This window comes from Rhinichthys klamathensis, unplaced genomic scaffold (genome assembly GCF_029890125.1).
Source record: "Rhinichthys klamathensis goyatoka isolate OS25496 unplaced genomic scaffold, OSU_Roscu_1.1 h1tg001175l_1, whole genome shotgun sequence".
Classification (NCBI taxonomy): domain Eukaryota; kingdom Metazoa; phylum Chordata; class Actinopteri; order Cypriniformes; family Leuciscidae; genus Rhinichthys; species Rhinichthys klamathensis.
In genome coordinates this window covers 107,797-124,338 of record NW_026607374.1, presented here as the reverse complement: position 1 = coordinate 124,338, position 16,542 = coordinate 107,797, and the positions used below count along the sequence as shown (strand labels likewise).

The window sequence follows — 16,542 nt, the reverse complement described above, 5'->3', positions numbered from 1 at the left end:
AGTAAAACAAACGACAGAATTTTCATTTTTGGGTGAACTATCCCTTTAAGGACTCCCCTCTGGATCTGTTTAAACATGAGGAGGTGAAGCATCTCTGCACAGTTTCACTGAGGAAGTGTGTTTTTCTCACTCTCAAGCTGTCTGTCTGACTTATCACACAATCTGAGTGTTTAGTCTTTATGCTCTCCATAAAATGAAGTCCACCTCATATAAATTAAATTCAAGGAGACCGAACAAATACATCCATGTAAGGATGGGTCTTTTTCAAAATGTGCCTGTGTGTGAAAGAGAATGTGTGTGTGTGCAGGTCAAGCCCATGCTGAGACACTGTAGGGATGGTTTTATGTTTGAATCACAATACAGTTCCTTTGTTTGGAACTCAATAGACGGCTGATGTGTGATGGTGAGGCCCCAAAACAACACATTCACACTTCCACTCAAAAGACACCAGCCAACAACTAAACCACAACATGTACCTACAGCACTCCCAGCTCAACACAACAGCCAAAACTCGCAAACCACAACCGATTCTATTGAAATGACAGCTAGTTAGCAGATTACACATACCAGAAACATTCCAGGGGAGAGATTGATATGGTAAAATATTAACAGAAATCAGTCTTTTACCTTAGCAGATAAGTGGGATCCTGGAGCAGTTGCCAGGCCCCATGTGCTGTCAGAGAGTGAATTGCAAACTGCTCAGGATGTCAGTTACGAGAATGTGTGAGTCTATGCGTGTCTGTGTGTGTGTGAGGGTGTGTCGTAGCATAACCACAGACAGCACTGAGGGTGATGCATTTCCTTGCCTTTGGGCCTCTCTCTTCCTGGTTGTATTTTAACTAGTTTTATGCCACACAAAAGAAAGGCCGTTTCTCCAGCTCTGTTATCACCATGGTTACCTAAATAAGAGTGTTTCTCAAGAGTGGGATGGATGTTTATCCATTTTCCTTATGTCATCAGCACAAGTCTGTGTTAAAATCCCACCCTTGAGATACGAGGAAATGTCTTTCACAATCCCAGGCAGGTAAAGTAGAAAAATGGAAATGCAATCCTTGTGAATTGAATACAATCTGCTGGGATGCATGAATGGAAATAAGGTAGAATGAACTAAAAGAGGCTGTGGAAGGTTCCAGAAGAGGCCAATTCCCATCCTACAGTGTCTAACTCACACACACACACAGACACAAACAAACACACTTGTGCCTGCAGCATTTCACCACACAACGCATCTCTGCTGTTTTGGGAATTCTCTCTTCACTGCTGACAGGAAAAAGCATTTTGATTAATGTGGCAATCGGAAAATGACCTTTGCATGCGGCGAGAGCTGTCTATTTTACATTCAATATTTAATCATTTGATAAAGTATAGAACAAGCCCAATGACAGCAATTCATCACTTTCATCTAAAAGCCTTTCGCAAAGCTCAGAGCCACACACGGGGTCTGTATGCTCCGCTGCGTCTACAGCTAATTAACTGACTGAGGTTTGTTAATGGAGTTTCCTACAAAGTGCTCTCCACCGCCACATCGGTCTGGTCATTCCAGGTCATTATCGGATGACTAATGTATCTTTTCCTCTTCCAATCCACACACTCTGGACATCTATGCATGATAAGATACACTTACAGCAAATCCAAGCCACTTTTTCTGACAAGGATTGACATAAACAAACCTAAAAAATGTGCAAAGAAAGTGACATTCTTTTTCTATCTATACTATCTAAAATGATAGTTCACCTAAAAATTCATTATTTACTCACCTTCATGTTGTTCCAAACTTGTAAGACTTTCATTCTTTTGGGACACACAAAAGAAGATATTTTGTAGAAGGTTTAACTGTTTTTGATCACATAATGAAAGTCAATGGGGTCCAAAAACAACATTGTATAGACAAAACATCATTTTTTAAAATATCTCTTTTGTGTTTTACAGAATAAAGAAAGTAGCATGAGAAATTAATGACCAAATATATTTTTTAGGGTGAACTATCTTTTTAATTTCATAAAACCTTTGGCTGTAGGAACAGAGGTTATCTAAACGCAGCCGCTAATTTCTGCGGATGTTGATATGGTTGAGCAAAAAGGTGAGAGAGGAAGAGGAAGAGAGGGGGAGGAAGTATGTGTTTGCTGTGCCACAAGGGACAGTGAATTGCCACTAAATGCTTCTATTATCGCTTCTCTTAAATGAAAAGCACATGTACGCACAGACGTTGTCAGTTCATTCATACTGTTGCTAGGGTAACCTCCCCAAAGAGACTGGAAGTATCGGGTTATAGCGGAGTTCTCTCGAGACACACCGTGCAAAAGCTCTGCTTCTTTACTCCAGCTTTGCTTGTGTGGGTTCAAGGGGTAAATTCAATTAAAGCATCTTAACCTCATCCTAATCCAAGCACACTTAAAAGGACGTGGTAGACGGAAGAGAAGGATTCCTGAAGTCTGACCCCGTCCTCCGGTGCTTTCTCAGTGTCTTCCACACACAGAGGGAGGGACAGGTGAGGACATAGCAGGAGGACAGTGGAAAACTTCCAGACATCTTTTAGAGCGTCTTCTAAACTGAGCTGATGCACAGCTGGACTTTCTGCTGAGAACTTTTCAGAAGGGAAGAGCATCACAGCACAACAAGGTTCAACTGAATTTGAACTATAGGCCCTAAAAAGGTTCTAGGCCCTAATGTGGTGTGCAATTAAAAATATTTCAGCATTACATACCTTCCTTTATACTGTATATTGTGCATAATGTTTATATAGTGTATATTCACTGTAATATTAACGGCTAAACTGAACTAAACTAAACTAAAGCACAAACCAACCAACTAACTGGTTTTAATCGGTCATATCCCTTAATAATCTGGTTTGGATTTAATAAACTAACTACAAAACAACTGACTAACAAACTAAACATCCAACTGACTAATAAACTAAAATAAAATAAACATAAAACCATCCAAATGCCAACTAACTCACTCACTCAATGGACTGGTCAGACTCCTTAATAATCTGTCTTACATTACTAACTAACTAACTAACTGGTTTGAATCATGGTCAGACTATAATAATTTAGCGTTAGTTGCTAACTAACTAACTGAATGAAAGAATAACTAACTGCACAGCAAACTGACAAACCAACCGACTAAACTGAACAACAAACCAACTACCTAACTATTACATGCATACTTACCTACCAACCATCTATCCATTGTAGTTGAACTATATTAAGTAAAAGAGTTCTACAGCAATTATTTTACAGTCATCACAAATCAAGGCTGTCGTTGTTTAACAGTGACCTGTTGGTCTGAGAGAGTCACTATACACTAGGACAGTCATGCGTAAAGTGTCCTTCACATCAAACCATTTTGAGGTAGGCCTAAACGAATACTTCCTAGTAACAGCTGGTGATTAAGCTTAATAGGGATGACAAAGAGCAACTTACAAATCAACAGTGCACAAAGAGCTGAGTCGCGTCCTGCACTGACAGCTGCTGCTCCTGATAGGGCACAATTTCCAAAAGCAGCAAAAATGACTGCATACAGTACAAGCACAACCAAGCACACAAACTCCCCCGCACACTTCTCTTTTTTCACTTTCTATTTTGCTTTCTTTCCATTAACAGTTCACTCATGGATTCTTGCCAAGAGGATGTATTAAAGAGAAAAACACATGATCAACATTTACTTTCATATTCTCTATCTATTTTGTGTTTGTGTCGTGGCCTATAAAAGCCTATAATATACCCAGTGACATTCAGAAAACCATCAATAAACGCAAGGTGACTTCATAATTATTACTACTATCTATGGACCGCCTGCTCCCTAGAGTGACTTAATCAAATTCATTTTGATAATATAATAGCTGACTCTTTAGCACTGGTTCAAGATGGCTCACCATGCTAGTTTTCACAACATATGTGGCTCTACTGAGTCTTATTTCATTCTCAAAGCAGGATGCAGTTGTTCTTAGGGAGGGACGACCCTTCCAGGAAGCCCTGTCATGCTGTCCAAGAGGAAATCACCTCCCCCCCCCCCCCCCCCCCTCCCCCCCCCCCTCCCCTCCCCTCCCCTCCCCTCCCCTCATCCGGGCTGGGGAAAATGTGGGTCCAGAAGGCTCAGAACTTTGACCTTCTACACTAGATCTACAACACAATGTTTCAAGACTCATGGATGGAACATTTGCAGTGTGATTTGATGGGTTTTTAAACATTTAAGGTGCCCTCTGTATTTTTTTAACAATCAAAAAAATCAGTAGGTTGTTTTATTTTACACGGAGCAGTTTGCCTCACGTGGGTCCCAAGTTGAAATCACATGACCAAATACTACTACTTTTGCCTTAGTATTGTTCACACATGCTAGTTGAATGAATTAATCATGACTGACTGCAAATAGTGGGAAAAAAAAGAAAAACATTTACAAAAAAAAAAAAAAAACCTGAATGCCATTTTAATAAACTAAGACAAATTTTATATAAATCTCTAGAAAATCTACAAAAGTGGAAGTGGTCTGAAAAGGGGAAGTGTCACAGATGTTCTTTTCACTAAAGTTTTCAAGTGAAAACTGAAAGTTAAACTTAACTTGCAAATATTAATTTCAAGTTATTCAAAATCAAAAAAAAAAAAAACCTAATAGTCTTTTACTAACATGCCAACTTCAAGAAGGCCTCTGCCAGGAATGTGAGTCCCAACGTAGCGAGTGTCAACACGTAAACACCCAACAGGTCGGGGCGAGAGACTCAGCACGTCGCTTAGAGCCGAAGAAAAACATTCAGATGGAGACTGCACCACCCCTGCCCAGAGCAAAGGCTGGATACATAGAAACCACAGTAGCATAGTAATGTTTTTTCCTAATTGGGCCGTCCTCCAATTTGCTTTCAATGCAAGTAGTTTTGCAGTTTTATGGTGTTTTAATTGACAAGATAACATGAACTATTTATACGTTCAGAAATGCCTTTGTCACATTGTCGGATCAATTTATCAGCAGCAAAAATAAATAAATAAAACAAACATGAATTACCATTAAGCACCTAAATCATAAAAGATAAAGGAAATAAAAAAATATTAAATAATATTAAATTAATTAAATAAATATTAAAATTAAATTAAATTAACATTATATATTAAATAACATAAAAAATGATAATATAATATAATATATGTATTAGTGTTGCACGGTGCACCGATACTTCAAAAGTATCGCGATACTCGGAAATTAAAAACTTCACGATACCTAAATTTATTAGTATCGATACTTCTAAGAATGACCGCGTTCCAGATTTGTAAGAGAGTATTGCATGTTGGTGTGTGCAACGCACGCTTCCAGTGCCTCCCTATGGACGTCTGTGTTTTTCTCCTCATGCGCGTGTGACAGGGCGCGTGAACTGAACGAGCAGAGAGAGAGAGAGAGAGAGAGAGTGAGCGAGCCCCCGTCGCGCGCGCGCACTCTCTCTCTCTCTGCGGAGCCAGGCGAAAGTATAAACAAGGCTTCACCGTCTCAAAACTAAGCGCTGTCTTGCTCTCTCTCTCTCCCTCGCACCAAGTTTCATGTGGAGCATTCGGAGTTTTTTTTTTTTTTTTTTTGAATTACCGCTGGGTGTAAATTGTGGTAAAATACGTTGCCTTATCTTCTCTGAATCGTTCCGCACATTCAGCTGACATAAACCACACTTTAAATAAACGAAAAAAACTATCCAGTCATGAAATGTTTTCTGTGATGACAGTGGGATGTAACCGCCTGGATAATCACACAACGCGCACACGTCCGATAATGACACGTCCAATTCGCGAACTAATGACTCATTTGAACCGATTCGTTTTAATGAATGGTTAAAACAACTGATCTGTCTGAATCGGTGTATAACTAATCGTTAACACTTTGTAATAAGGTTTCATTTATTACATAAATTACATAAAACAAATAAAAACACTTGTTTTTCCCCCCCGAAAAAGCATATGACTACTTTTTTCCACACAATGCTATCATGAATCGATAAGAGAATCGTTAAAGAATCGGATCGATAAGCAGAATCGTCAGTGGCATTGATATTGATAAAATCTTATGTTTCTTATGATAACTGAGATAATGCTGCTAATTTTTTTTTTTTTTTTTACATTGAATGTCATTGCTCTAATTTATTTTTTATATTTTTCATATTTCATATTTTGTTCAAATGGTTATTATAGCCTATCTGCTGTTCAAATGTTCATTTATTAGTGTGTTATGATTGGAATGTTGTCCCAGTTTTAAAATAAAGCACAGCAATGATATTTGAGAGTGTTTCTCCCTTTTCAGGAAAAGTATCGAAAAAGTATCGAAATCGCAATTCTTGACTTGGTATCGGTATCGAAATAATAATTTTGGTATCGTGACAACACTAATATGTATCCCACCATATCACAGATAATAGGTCAAATAACCAAACAGTCATGTGCAACAACCAAAATATACCCAGATAAGCTCAAAAGAACAGAGCTACAGTTTCCTAGTCCCCTAAGGTGTTCGCCCTTTCCTTTCCACCCTTTTCCCCTCTTTTGACCTCCATTAGTGACACAAGGTCTCATTTGTACCCTTAATCTGTGCTAATGTGTAAATTAACCCACTCATTTGCAGGGGAACGTAGATGAAGGGAACAGCATTCCAGATGAGCTGCCTTGTCAGATCAGCATTTCACAATCCCACCCTTATCCTATGATGTGAAGACAAGTGGGGTTTGAAAGTGGGGTAACTAGAGATCAGGCATCTTTATGGGATCAAAGGAGATTTGACCAACATGGTGCTTAACACCAATGAGAATGAGAACTTATGTTCGCTACAACCGAGTTAGTATGTAGAATATACGCTTCTGGCCTGTTAAAAATCATGTTCTCTCTCTTTTCTGCTTCAGGCACTAGGGAATAATTGACTCTTAATTATTGTTTTTATGTGATTAAAGGCTTATTTAAAGGGAAATAAGAACAAATCAGCATCTTTCAGTGTGCTGTATAAATTCCTACAAAAAAGAGCATGCTCTCAAAGAGGCGTGCATGAAGAGCTGATTACAGCTTTTTGAAAACGTATTAGTATCACTCTAAAAGAATGTGAGAAAGCATGTTTTCACTCGAGTGAGTAAATGAATCTTTCAGAATAAAGGATTTCAATCAGCTGGGGTAATCTGACATGAGAACGCTGCTACCCCCTAGTGGTTGATCTGATAACTACTGGATCAAGCAAAGGCAGGCACTGCACTTTCATGGAGAGTGAACCTGTATGCCAGAATTGCAGCGGATGAAAAGGAAAAATTAGAATCCATCCATCAAACTATCCATCTTCTTTTTAAAGCTGCAGTTATTATCCAAAGTGATGTAGGTCAGTCTCAATGAATGTGTCATAAGAGAATGTGATTGCGTTGCTGTAGTAAAGTACACATGACTGGAATGAGAAGAAGAGAGCATATCACTGATACCTTTTCTGCTCAGTGATGTTTTTTTCTATAATTTCTCCCCTTTGTGGCACTCTTTCACACTGAAACATACCTGCAATCTGTCAATGTTGCTCATTTTTTATGTTCAGGATATATTATAGATATTTAAAAAATACAATTAAAATCAAAAGCAACCCATAAAGAAAATGAGTAGTGATATACACTCACCTAAAGGATTATTAGGAACACCATACTAATATTGTGTTTGACCCCCTTTCGCCTTCAGAACTGCCTTAATTCTACGTGGCATTGATTCAACAAGGTGCTGAAAGCATTTTTTAGAAATGTTGGCCCATATTGATAGGATAGCATCTTGCAGTTGATGGAGATTTGTGGGATGCACATCCAGGGCACGAAGCTCCCGGTCCACCACATCCCAAAGATGCTCTATTGGGTTGAGATCTGGTGACTGTGGGGGCCATTTTAGTACAGTGAACTCATTGTCATGTTCAAGAAACCAATTTGAAATGATTCGAGCTTTGTGACATGGTGCATTATCCTGCTGGAAGTAGCCATCAGAGGATGGGTACATGGTGGCCATAAAAGGATGGACATGGTCAGAAACAATGCTCAGGTAGGCCGTGGCATTTAAACGATGGGCAATTGGCACTAAGGGGCCTAAAGTGTACCAAGAAAACATCCCCCACACCATTACACCACCACCACCAGCCTGCACAGTGGTAACAAGGCATGATGGATCCATGTTCTCATTCTGTTTACGCCAAATTCTGACTCTACCATCTGAATGTCTCAACAGAAATCGAGACTCATCAGACCAGGCAACATTTTTCCAGTCTTCAACTGTCCAATTTTGGTGAGCTCTTGCAAATTGTAGCCTCTTTTTCCTATTTGTAGTGGAGATGAGTGGTACCCGGTGGGGTCTTCTGCTGTTATAGCCCATCCGCCTCAAGGTTGTGCGTGTTGTGTAGATTTGTAGTCAAGACCGCCTAAACCGAGACCAAGATACTACCAAGACCAGAGGGTATCGAGACCAAGACAAGACCAAGACCAAGACCAAGACAGAGCAAGTCGAGACCAAGACCGAGACCGGAGGGGAAAAAACAGACTAGTGTTGTTGAAGCTAAGCAATAACTTCTAAGATTTTGTTTTGCATTGCCTGCCTATCTCTGCCGATTTCGAAGTCTCCAAATGAATCCATTCTGCAACTTTTAAATACATAATTATATTTTTAAAAACAAAATTATAAGCTTAAGTGCAGGATCTGAAAGTTGGTTGTTTTGTCGCTATGGTTACACACACACACACCGTTGGCGGTGCGCTCAAAGTCATCTGTCAGTTGTGCAGTTACCCAAAATCTCCTGAATAAATTTAAAACCCATCATGTCACTGATTTGTGTTTTACTAAATATTAATACATCAAAAACTGTACATGATATGTGTTTTTTAAATCAAGTGATCAAAGTGCTCGTTGCCGCTGCGATCAGTGACGCGGATACGGCTCGCGCACCGCACTGTCTTCACTCGGACGCGCGCTTCAATCCGTTGCGGATATCGTCGTGGATATTGTAGTATTGTATTGCTAAATCCCCCGACCACTATGTCGGTCTGAGACAGCGAGACTTAGACAAGACCGAGAGGTCCGAGACCAAGACAAGACCAAGACCAAAGACCATCAAGGCCGTGACAAGACCGAGACCACTTTTACGTGGTCTCGGTCTTGTCACGGCCTTGACGGTCTTTGGTCTTGGTCTTGTCTTAACCGGTCTCGCGACATACATCACTAGTGTTGTGGCTTCCCAAATGCTTTGCTGCATACCTAGGGGTGGGAATCACCAGAGGCACCACGATACGATATTATCCCGATACTTAGGTCACGATACGATATTATTGCGATTTTAAACATATTGCGATATTCTGCAATATATTGCAATTTATTACCTTTTTTCAACTTCAATTTTTGCATTTTTTCAAAACAAAATTATTACATTTATATCGCCTAAATGTTTGCGCTCATTGCAATTTTTACAATAGGGGTAATATTGTTAAGAATTTACACAACACAAGGAAGCTTGATTTAAATTGCGTAATTAAATTGAAAAAAGTAGCACAAATAAATACAATAGAATAAAGATACAAATAATGACAAATAAAGAGAAAAGTTTTTGAATAGGTCTAACACTAATATTCATAAATACAGAAACTGAATAATGTAATCAAATGGATATACAACACTGTATACTACCCAGATAGTAACACTGGGTAGTATTTTAGTCCTGACTAAATTAAATACATAGGCTATTAATCCTGATTCCTTTAACTTAAAGCTATCTTTTGTTGTTTTTTTGACAACAAAATTAATGACAGACACATATGGCTGCCGTCACTTTAAGAGCTAGTGCACGGATCCTGTGTTCATTATACTGTCACATGCCTTCTATGCTTATTAAAGACAAAACCGACTGTTTAAAGTATACTCACGAAGACCGAAATTGACACAATTTTGCGTGTTAAAGCAATACAATCCGCGAAAAATAACATTTGTTACTGGCCAGCTGTTTTTGAGGCGGATTTTCTATGAATGTGCGCATAGAAAATAATCTCAGAGAGCGCGCGAACACTGATTAGTTTAAAATCGCTTGAATGTTTAAACTGGTAAGACTTAAAAAGACGTGCAAATGGTAAACTTCAGTCACGATGCACTGCTGGCTCGATTGTGCAAGTGAATATTCCGTCATGTCCCGACTCCTAAACGCGAGTGTGTATTATCGCCGCAGCGCTTGATGCTTGCCTTGCACAACACATTTTGAGAGAAGAGAGATAGAAGACGCGGCACCGCTGAACACTCACGCAGACATGCACTCTACTACCAAAGTTAAATTCTCATGTGTAGCTAATTTAAATAATAAAAGATCGATACTTGGCGCCCGTGTATCGATACAGTATTGCCACAGAAAATATCGCGATAATGCTGTATCGAACATGACAATGAGTTCACTGTACTAAAATGGCCTCCACAGTCACCAGATCTCAACCCAATAGAGCATCTTTGGGATGTGGTGGAACGGGAGATTCGCATCATGGATGTGCAGCCGACAAATCTGCGGCAACTGTGTGATGCCATCATGTCAATATGGACCAAACTCCCTGAGGAATGCTTCCAGCACCTTGTTGAATCTATGCCTCGAAGAATTGAGGCAGTTCTGAAGGCAAAAGGGGGTCCAACCCGTTACTAGCATGGGGTACCTAATAAAGTGGCCGGTGAGTGTATATATATATATACACACACACTATAGTGCCAAGTGTAATATATATATATATATATATATATATATATATGTGTATAATGTATATACACACATACAAATCTCCAAACAAGCTCATTCACAAACATTTCTACAAACACGTACACACTCCAGACCCAACAATACACCACCATGGAGCACAGCGGTATCCGTTTCCCACTTTTCCTCTCCTCTAGAAAGGTTAGAGACGTTTAGAAAGCAGAATTTTGTTCCCCCCGGCTATGCCGTTTGATCCTGACACGTTGAAAAGAGGGGGTGATTTGTCCTGTAGTCGAGAGCACATCTGCTGTCTGACCTATATTTCCTGTGCTTTACGCAACTGATTGGAAAGACCACAGGGAAATGTGATGAGCAGGCAGCATCATGTTCCCAAAGCGAACATATAAGCGTCAAAAGTGTCAAAAGTCTGTATGTATGCCTGTGTGTGTGTGTGTGGCGGAAAGGGGGAGTTCATGTATGTTAATGCATGTTTGAGCACAAATGCTTGCCTTGCCTTCCAGGTCGGCTCGAAAAGTCATCACATAAAGACGCTGTCTTTACACAAGCCATAACTCTGGGTCTTTTCTATCAGCCTTGCCCCTATTACAAGTCCAGCCTTGCACCGTTTCCCCTGGGTTTGTTTGTTGGTGGAGCTGAGACAAATTGCCATGCCTACAGGCGCTACACCGTACTGTGAGAATACTGATGGTCCTGGCCTTTACACAGACTACTGCTTCCAGATCAGACACCGTATCAGGTATCCTGCAGAAACATCTTACCCAAACTCTGCTTCTAATAACATGTCTGTTGCACACGGTTAATTACTCCATCACAGCTGCACACTACCACACTGAGTCAACAAGACAGCCAGAAATATGGCTGAAATTCTCCTGGGATCAGAGTCCAGCTATTGAAGCTGTAAGCACTAGGTGTGGCTAGGACCTGGTAAGGGGGCCCTGGGTGATTTTTTTTTAGCTTCTCTACCCTCTTAAAAAATGAAGGTTCGCAATTTGGCATCTATGGTTCCATGAAGAACCTTTAAGATCCATGGAATCTTTTCACTGCACAAAAGGTTCTTAAGATTATTGAAAAATTCTTTGCACTAAAAAATGGTTCACCTTTCACCAAAAGGTTATTTGAGAAAACCCAAAATGGTTCTTCTATGGCATTGCTGCAAAACCCCGCTAAGAGTGTAGTTTTTCCGGCTCTGAAAGGAACAAATTCATGTATCCTCCAAAATTGGGCAGTTGTCTTCCACATTGACACACGGATACAATACTTTCTCAGGATCTCAGCACTGGGAAGCTTTTATTAGCATGTAATCAGTGACAGGTCTCACATACCCACCATGTTTGTGTAAGACGGTGCTTTGCTCAAAGTGGTGGAAGGGATGTGTGTCATTCTTAATTGGAATGCCAAACAATTCCAAACAGAATCCAGAACTGCAATTTAAATTTAAATACAATTAGCTGTCAAGATAAATTAAGCCATTAAGTTTTGAAAAAAGTCAAGTCACCTTTATACAATTTAGATTGTTTGAACAGCTTTACAATGAAACCCAGGAAAAAATTAAAATGAAGCAGCTCTAAAAAAAAGAAGAAGGTAGAACCAAACTTAATTTCCAATAATGCATTCTGAATTGATTGTTTAACTTTTATTGAATTGCAATTCAGTAACTTCCCTTCCTGTCATTAAAAAAGCAGGCCAAACATGTATTCGGATATTTTTTTTAACAATTAAAAAACAATAATAATAATGAGTGTGTGATTATCCTAATAATGACTGACATTTATAATACATCCGAGGGCATCAATCCCATTGTAACTGTTTCCTGCTCTGAGTCGATTTGTCCCCCTGAAGAGCTCAAAACAGCCTCATCCTTATTCCGTTTCCATTCTGCTGGCTGTGGAGAGTAACTGGTCAAGGCCCTGTGAAGCTGGGGCTTTCCTTTGCACTAACAATAACCGGATCTCACCACCAGATGCTCTGTGTCTATCGCTCCCTTTCTCAGTAAAGATATCCACTACGCTCTCCCAACTTTTCCCCGGTCTCATCACTTTCTGTCCAAAGAACAGAAGACAACAACACCCAATCATCAACAAGGGCTCCATTCACATCTTATCAAACAACCCTGGACACAAAAGACTCAAGGAACCTCTTTCTTTGAGGTGCCCAACCCCCATTATTCCATGTCCTCCTGGCTTCAGCAGGGTGTCTGTGGTCCTTATCTCCAGACAGAAGGGTGAAGACTCTACGTAGCCTCAATTAATCTCCCTGTGAAATGAGCGTTAGCCTCATCAATTGCTTAACTTACTCTGAGAGAGCAATCGCTGTAATTGAGTGCTCATCTAATTAGAAATCATTTACACCCACAAAACACGTTTAGCACGTCGGGTTCAGTCTCTTTCAATAAAGCCGTCTTAGATGATTGGAGCTCTTCTGGTCCAGGGTCAGGAATGATCACACGGGTGTGAATGATTCTTATTGGAGGTGGCAAACACAGCTTGTGACATTTACTTCTCGAATTGATTTTGAAAGTTGGGCTACACATGAGGTGAGGGACAGATAGGTTTGGGATCCAAGCTAATTTTCATGACATTTGGTTCTATTACTTTACCACAGTTTTCCCTGCATTGCTATTCAGCATGAAACATACAGAGCCACTAGTGACACTCGATTCTCGATTAAATGACTCAATTAAGAGTCACACTCGATTAAATTACATACAGCACAACCAGTGAAATCTGAATCCCGGGCTAATTATTTTTATAAGCTGGTTCTTTTTAGAGAATCACAAACATACAGCATGACCAGTAAAGTCAGATTCTTGATGAATGGATCTTATGAGCCAGTTCTTTTTAGTGAATCACAAACACAGCACAACCAGCAAACTCTTAGTCTTGAGTGAATGATTCTTATAGGCCAGTTCTTTTGAAGGAATTATAAACATACTGTTTGAATTCCTATTCCCAATAAATAATACTATGTTGTGATGTTCTTAAGGCTGTTAATATTCAAGTTTAGTTCCTGACTGTCAGTAGTATTTTGTATAAATAAATAAAAAATACTCTTTGTTTTGTTTTACAGTTAATATATTTAATTTTTTATTTCTGTTTTTCAAATATTTCTTAACCAGAATCACCAAGAGGAATCAGAATCGGAATGCCTCCTGATTGATTCCCATTCCTAGGGACAGCGCAACAGCCGAGAAAAAATGCATTATGTGGCATGGTTTGAAAGATTAATCATTGAAGTTTATTGAGGAACTTATCGGTTCATTCAGCGGACAGGCCTGAGGAATGCAGATGCCAGCAGTGGGTTAGTGGGTTGCTCTGTCAGTTTTAGACTACAGGCTGTCTGTAAGCCTCACTGTCGCAGGCGGAGGAACGCAGGCCGAAGTTGGCACACATTTAGCTTTTTATGGTAGCTGGATGGATTTCAAAGGCAAGCATAAGTATATCTTGCAAGGGCTTATCTTTCATGTTTACACACTTGGTTGAGTTTATTATGGCTTTCAAAAGAGGGAAATGCACAAGTTTAGTTCAGCACACGGATCTGGCATTTCCTTCCTTCCTCGCGAGAAGTTCCCCGTCCTGTCGGAAAGGATAAACACAAAAACAAGCAACCTCCCATTATGCACAGCTGATGCTGCTCTCCTCCCATATACACTATCATCCTTTCAAAGAGAGGAAAACAGATGCTTGGAGTTAATAAGATTAGTTTGGGAGCTTCCCTACCCATCTAGACCACGGATATGATAAGAAACTCTCTATGTTTATCCTGTGGTAGCTGGTTATGAATGACAGTACTGTGCGTCTACAGATTCCAAATATTAGCATTATCATCTGGCACTTACAGACATATCAGGTGCTGGGGGAGATGTATCAGCTTCAAACAAACAGAGGGCCATTTGGACAAAGAGACAGTTGTTTACCACAAAAGGCATATAAAACCTCCTCTGTGATGTGACTTCAGATTTCTGTTGCCCCCAGGAAATCTTGTTCAATTTGCACAATAAGATTGTGTGTATTGAGACAGCTGGAGCTATGTGCGAACTGGTGAAGTATGTGTTAAAGCTTTCCTGTAATGTGATATAACAGCTTGAATTCATGGAAAACTCCTACTCACTCACTGAAAAGGGGAAATTCACAAATATTGGTGATAGTGACTTTATATGTATGCGCGGGATATTTACATTTATGTTACATGCATGTATGGGATATTTATGTTTATATATTTGTATTCACTAAATAAATCATGCAAGTCCGGTAACAGTGCAAGATTTGTGAATGAGGTAATTTGACTCATTTGAACATGCATTTTCTACTAATTTAGATATAATCACAAAACAGTGATCGAGAATGTACACTAACTGTTCAAAAGTTTTGGGGTCAGTAAGATTTTTCTTGAAAAAAATGTATACTTTTATTCAAGGATGCATATTAAGTTGGTCAAAAATGACAGTAAAGACATGTATAATGAATTGATAAATTAAATAAAATATTAAAATAGAAAACCCTTAGTTTAAATTGTAATAATATTTAACAATATTAGACTTTTTACTGTATTTTTGAAAAAAAAAGCAGTCTTTTTGAGTATAAGAGAATTCTTTCAAACAATTTGCAAAAATCTTACTGACCCCAATTTATTTAAACACCAAGATGCAAATAAAAAAAATGTAAAAGCTCCCTTGAGGTGGATGTATTTTTATTCTCTAAGGGTGCGTTTTCACGACAACGGTATGCTTAAAACGGAGACGTTTTTCCTTTGAATTTTCCGCGTACAGACGACACCATTGTCAAACCGATCCCCATTCACACAGATCCACACGGAAACCTTTATTCCTCTGCCAGGCCATTAGATGGTGATGAAACACTGTAGATACGTGTAATACTGTAGATACGTGTTTTTGTTGTTTACACAGAGACCGTTTTCAAAAACTTGCACTCTGAAGCCCGTTTTCAAAAGTTTGCGTTTTCAGGCACACAAAACCCCGTTGTTGTGTAAATGAAAGGCCAAAAAGCATACAAAGTTTTAAGTTTTTAGTTGAAAACGGTGTTGTGTAAACAGCCCCTATAAGCAAATGAAACACACTTACCACATTAATTCCTATAGATGCACACCAAAAAGTCAGCTGATTGGCTATTACCAAACATGATTCGTATTTTACTAATATTACGATATTACTAATGATACGTCATTAAGCACCTGGTCAGGTTGCAGGTGGTTCTCGTATAAGAATACAGCATGCAAAAGTGGCACAACCATTTAGTGAATTTGCCTCCAAGGATTTTATAAGTGAGTGTCTCTTTCCCATCTTTTCTTTTTAAGAACTATCATTATCAGTTCATTCTTCAGGCAATGTGATGTTATAATGTTTAGAGCTGTTTTTTTTCACATCAGGGCATATATTTAGGGGAGAGACTCATGGTTGCAACTGTCAAAAAGGCCACATAACACCCCTCATTACCCATGAGTCACTGTAAAGAATTAGTGAGAAAGAGCACTTCAGAGTTTACCGTTTCCTGTTTATTAAGATATGGTGCCTTGAAGGCTGATACAAACCCAGAGAGAATGTCAAACAGCTTAAAAGATAACAGCTTAAAAAAAAAAAAACCAAGCCTTTCATTTCAGATCAGGAGAATAAACAGTCTGCTCTCAGAGTCTAACCTTCGGTCTGTGACTGCCATTTGTTTAGACTTTTACGCTAACAAAAATAATTGGCTCTCGGCTTCATCTATCAACTCAAAACCTGACTTTCTTTTTTGCAACTGTCAAAATAACCTTATTCACAAAGGGTATGGAAATGATGAAAAAACACCAGCCTGCCAATCAAGCAAAAGCCCCCCTGTTGAAAGC

General features: G+C 39.3%; 1 protein-coding gene across 5 annotated transcripts in view; it reads right to left on the bottom strand.

Moving 5' to 3' along the window:
• The window catches only part of septin12 (septin 12), a 68,167-nt gene that overhangs the window by 27,993 nt on the left and 23,632 nt on the right, over positions 1-16,542 (bottom strand). Inside the window, exon 1 of one of the 5 annotated variants that reach the window (XM_056244947.1) lies at positions 3,426-3,505. The exons of 2 other annotated variants lie outside the window; for them this stretch is intronic. The gene's annotated coding sequence lies outside the window, so the exon portion shown is untranslated. Of the gene's footprint in view, positions 1-627; positions 770-3,425; positions 3,506-16,542 lie in introns of those variants that run through there. 2 more of the 5 variants (XM_056244946.1, XM_056244948.1) reach the window with 2 other exon arrangements.